Source organism: Amphiura filiformis, chromosome 17 (assembly GCF_039555335.1).
Source record: "Amphiura filiformis chromosome 17, Afil_fr2py, whole genome shotgun sequence".
In the NCBI taxonomy this organism is placed as follows: Eukaryota; Metazoa; Echinodermata; class Ophiuroidea; order Amphilepidida; family Amphiuridae; genus Amphiura; species Amphiura filiformis.
In genome coordinates, this window is record NC_092644.1 from 13,646,831 (window position 1) to 13,652,876 (window position 6,046).

Genomic DNA, 6,046 nt, shown 5'->3' on the forward strand with positions numbered 1-6,046 from the left:
AACCCTATCTATCACAGGAAACAACAAAATTAAAAATCATAAAATTCCACCAAGACTCGAACCACCGACCTAGAGATAAGCGAGACCAGCTCATATACCTCAGATTTGCCAGAAGCTTGTTCTTTTATAATACTGAAATGTACAGTATTAAAGACTGATATGCGATATTAATAATGAATCATCAGGACCACTATAGGCAATTCAATTTCTAAGGTCCATATGCACAAAACAAGTTAGACAAGGTCTAATGTTAGACCTGGTCATTAATGCACATTATATACCTCATATATATTCCTGTCATCTGATTGGTTAAAAGTGCAGTCATTGAATTAGCTATGCCCTCCTTTTTAAGAATTACGTAAAACTGAACTATTTCCAGGGCAATAGTCTTTTAAAAAGACTATTCCCCGGGCATAGTCATTGTCACATCATCGATGTGCGTCCCGATCAAACTCTACGCGCGCGATGGCGTGTTCGCATTACGCACACGGCGCCAACGCGCTGCCTGCCAGTTGCGGTGACGCGATCGGTTCATAACGAAAAACTTTCTTTGTAAATTTTACCATGGCTTATGAACAATAAAATAGGCCTTTTAACCAATCAGATGACAAAAATCTATATTAATAGCTATTAATGAGGTATATAAAACAAATATTGACTGCTTTATTTGGGTCATGGTTATCATTATAGGCCCGCGGTGATCTCAAAACCATGCTATGACCCTCGGCTGCGCCTCGGCTCATAGCATGGTTGGTTTTGAGATCACCTTGGCCAACCATGCTAGCAGTCAATATTTGTATAATAATGTTACATCTGAACATTTTTTGCTTAAGGATTAATTTCTGATATTTTTTAATAATATAAAAATCGACAGTGACCCAAAGTGTCACCAAAAGTGAATCATTTTGCCGAACATTTGATGATACCACGGAAGGGGACCCGGGAAGGGGATAAACACCTCCGTCCTAATTCTAAATATCAAACAGAGCTGATGCCACAGTAGTTTCATGTGCACCTGTTGGTCTGCCATATTTCAAAAGTGTGGCAGTTCATGAAGGCATTCATCAGACTGTTGTACCGAATGCAGATACTATGACATAATGTAAATTCTCAATCAACAAAACTAGCATATAATTGAAATGGCGCACAGTGAAAATGTAACATATTTGGTACTCTTTTAAGTTGGTCAAATTAATACTATACTACCAGATTCCTAGATTCCAGGTACACTGCTAGCTGCACAGCTTTTTCATTGGTACGAGTACCTGTGTAGGTACTGTAGAGTACACACATCAGATTCACTCATGAGTACATGTACACACTGGTACAAGATTGGTGCTGCACTGGTACTCTAGAGTAGCCACAAAGTAGCTAGTGTACCTCTGGGGTCGGCAGCAATCATGGCAATAGGAATCTGCTAGTGTAGTATCCAGGGGGCCTAACTTGTTTTCAGGCATTTGGACTGGACTGATCGTGGGATGCAGTGAAAATCTTAGCATTCCATATATATCTTGACAATATCACCTAAAACACTAAAATTAAACCTTGTTCAAATTTGGTTAATTTGTCAACTTTCGCATCTGTATCTGTACCATAATCATGATAATCTTGGGAACCAATATGGTAATTATTTATGTTATATTTTACTCTTTGTTTTTTCAGCTTTTGATGAACTTTTGATAGTTGTCATAAAAAGAATACTGAAAATGAAAAATAAATATGTATGGTTACATTGCTCACCAAAACTGACTTACAAAAAAAAAATACATTTACATAATCAATTCCATTATACAGTGATATTCATTCACACACATTACTCATATTGCATATTAATTAAAAAAAATGAACACCTTGGTGACAGATAATAAATTGTACAATTAAATCTTGTTGAAAAGTTTTCTTTCTTTCTTTTCATTTCCAATTTTCTTGATTTGATGTCATATCTCATGGAGCATGTTTATAGTGGCTGTATACGGACAGATTATACTGCAACATCCATTGACTTTGCAGTACTTATACATTAAATAATGGATAAACTGCCTAACTATAAACATGCTCAAGTTGTCATGTGACTTGTTCATATGATTTGCAATGCATACTTAGATCCAAACATCAAAAATTTGCTGCTTGGATGGTTCCACCATTATAATGTGCGAGGAGAGCCTCAAACTGGCAGCATACATGAAAGTAAGAATTATGTAACCTTACACAGAATGTTATATGACTGGTTCAATTCCCATGCCAGCTCAAGGCTCTCCCCGCACATACTGCATAATGCCGCAACCATGCATGTAGCGAATAGCAAACATATTCCAAATAAAAAATAAATGTTAAAAAAAGTTAGGCTTCTCTGATCATGCAGGACTATTACAAAATTTAGGCTACATGTCAAATGAAGTTGATAAAAACAAGACAAAGTCAGCATCATTTTCTATTAAATACTACATAACAAATCATAATTAAAATAACTAAAATGAAAATATTTCTTTAAAAAAAATATAAAGGTTTAAGCATCGCACCCAAATTGGATCAATCTTGGAATTAACCATCAAAGTAGTTGGATGACTACGAGCGTGTTTCTACAGAGCCAAATACCGTTTTGAAAACGGTACGGAACCGTTAATCACTCCTGTGGAAACAGCCTCCAACGCCTTTTTGCAACGCCTTTTCAACGCCAACGGACTAGGTTTTTGCCGTTGACGAAGCGGGTAGATTTTCTGTAGAAACAGACCTAAGCGGTAACTTGCCATTTATTGAGCAAAATCAGGCAAAATGGCTGTTAATCAGCTTTAATCAACAGGACGACACGATAAAAACCTTAATAACAGCCTGGGCAACATAACAAGTCCAAACTATTATGTAAAGCTGCGATTTCTCCGTGATACGGAAAAACGGAAAAATTCACACAATTCGGGGTTTGCTCACGGAAATTTGTAAATGCCACAAAATAGTGAAAAACTGTATAAAATGTCAAACTATTCTGTTGATTTGCAAAATATAACAAAGAAAAGTGATTATTTAGCAGTAATCAACCATTAAACAATCTTCTAGCATTAATTCTTGGCCTACGATGCAAGATTCTGGTCATACTACAGTAAAAGGTATGACAAAATACACTTTTAAAACATGTTTGTTGGTACGATGCAAATAATTGAAACCAATATTAGGCATGTTAGGGTAGAGGGACATCACATGACATCATTCAGCTTAAACGGTATGAACACGCCAACGGCAAAAACCTGTCTGTGGAAACAGCAGGTTAAACGGTAAGATAACGGTAAGATACCGTTATCCATTTAGCGGTAACTTAGCGGAGCGCCTGTAGAAACACGCTCTAATTAATATCACTATTTGGCTGTTGTTAACCAGTCACCATAGGCTATTCAATAAAAGGCACTAAATTTAATGCCCACATGACCCATGGGCGCCGCCATACCAAGACCACCAAGTGATCAGTAGATGTGCTACAATGCTAAGAGATAAGAATTTTTCGACAAATATCATCAAAATTGCTGAAAATGTATAAGGCAACTTAATTAGACATTGGGGGATTCTGCTTTTTAGTATGTTTTCAAGAACTAAATGTTGGAAGTTTTTACTGATGGAAAAAAAGTTATTGATGGAAACTCTTACAATAATACTACAAAGTTTTAAAAATATGATACATTTGCTAGAAAATGATGCATTCCGTGTTTCCAATTGAAATACACAGGAAGACCACCCGCTGTGCCAAAGGTCACTTTTCCAGATTTCCTATCTAGAAGCTGTAATGTCAGTGCCCATCGCCACGTGGGCATTAAATTAAGTGCCTTTATTTAAGTAATACCCTAAGACGACTGTTAACTGATATTAATCTTTGTATGCAATACAATTTTGCCATTAAATCTTACTAATTAGTTGATAGTTCATAGTAACAAGTATCAGTGCAAAATCAATGGTTGATCCCAACATCAAACCAATTTGGATACGATACCTTACATAGGCGGTGGATGCAATTGTCATACACTTTAAAATTCACTGATAACTCTTTTTAAACACTTTAACATGTTTATTTCTGCACTTAATAACACTTATATCGGCAATATAAACATGTTGGAGTGTTAACAATAATTGTTTTAAAAACTACCCTTGTAAATGTGTTGCAGTGTTACCTGTAAGCAGAAATAAATGCATTAAAGTGTTTAAATAGTGTTTTAAGTTAATTTTATCAGTGTAGGCAGAGCGTTGTCCTTGCCATTCAGCCCATGAGAGCAAGTGAGACTAAAGTCCACTCGACTTACAGCAATCACGTTCTGCGCTCAGGGGGACCACTTGTATTTTCGGCTTGCATAATCTTCTGCATACACAGTTGTCATGATACCCTCATGTAGCCATGCAAAGTAAACCCTCCATTAATACATACGCGATATGTAACCACACATGAGCAAGAGCATAAACAACATTAATACCTGGCTGCTAAAGCGTAACAATAGCGAAAAATCACATTTCAAAGAATTATGTTACATCTAGATAGTATTTTTTAATATTATTTTGATGAAATACAGTATCTGAATGTTTGGGAATATGAACAGTTCAGTAATAACATTGAGGGCATGATCATACACTGGCGAAGTGACATAATAAATCGGTTTAACTACCATAGCAATAGGTGAAAACAATTTTGAATATATCGCGCTGCACTACAAGCAGGTTGTGTATCAGCTGTGTATGTTTGCAACCAGTCTTTTCAAATTCAAAGATACTAATCTTACAGGTGCAAGTGATCAGCATGATATGGTTCAATACAGAGGTACCGCGTGAACGTACCTGTGCAGTGCGGTATATTCAAAAATTGTTTTCACCTACTGCTGTAGTTAATCCGATTATTACATCACTTTGCCAGCGTATTGTTTGAGAGCCTAAGGCATAAACTTTTGATCATGCCCTCAATAATTCTATTAATGAACCTCTAATTTTTGCCGTTTTGGACACCCTAAACAAGATACTTGTGATGAGTTGTAAAAATGCAAAATAGACATCCTATTTTGGTAATTTGCTTTTTTGGTGCCCTATAAAACCATAGAGTTTAAATACTGGCTAAACTAGATCCTGGTCCCTGGTGACCAAAGGAGACTTTTTGAAAATTGAGTTACTATAATTATAGAAATTACTTATAGAAATGTTAGGCTATCATATACTGAAAACACCAAAGGTCTATCATATTTGGTTCTAAAGTTATCATTGTGAAGGTTTTTGATGTTTATTTTCTTATGTATTTTATAGTTTTTTTACTACATATTTTTGCCTTTATCTCAATTTCATATTTGCCACCTTTGGCCATCATGGACAAGATTGTGTCACATATTGCCTGACAATGAAAACTGACCACATTTCCTTGGGTTTTTTGTACACTGATGATACACAAGTACCCGGCCCTGTTCAACAATGTCACATTATTTTATATTATAACAGTATATAAAATATTTAGCTTGTTTTTGCATGAAACGTAACGTAGCACAACACTTTTCACTTTACAAACACTTAAAAAATATCTTTTGAACATCAAGTAACACGTAATAACATATGTTTTACAAAAAAGGCAGTATTTTTTCTACATAAGAAAACTTGTACTATATACATCATATATATATATATATATATATATAGTACAGCAACTTGCATCAGTCATTATATATACACTGCAAATCGGATGTTAAAAAAACAACACTTTCACAGGCTCTCTACTATAAAATATAAACTTAGCAACTGTTATTAAAGATGTACATACAATTTTACCCATCTTTTTGTAAACATTGAAAAGGTGAAATTAATTCAGGCGCCAGAAACAAATTTGTTTGATCTTTGGATCGTCTATCGATGCTTCTTCGATGCTTGTTATTAATGAACTGTCAACTAATTAATCACAATTAATGCTAAATTTATATTGGTTAATATCAATACAAGCAAAGATTCTTATGTTATCACAATTAACAATTGTCAATTAATTGATTTCATAAATAATAAGGATTTCCCAAGCATTGATGGTTGATCCAAAGATCAAACTAAT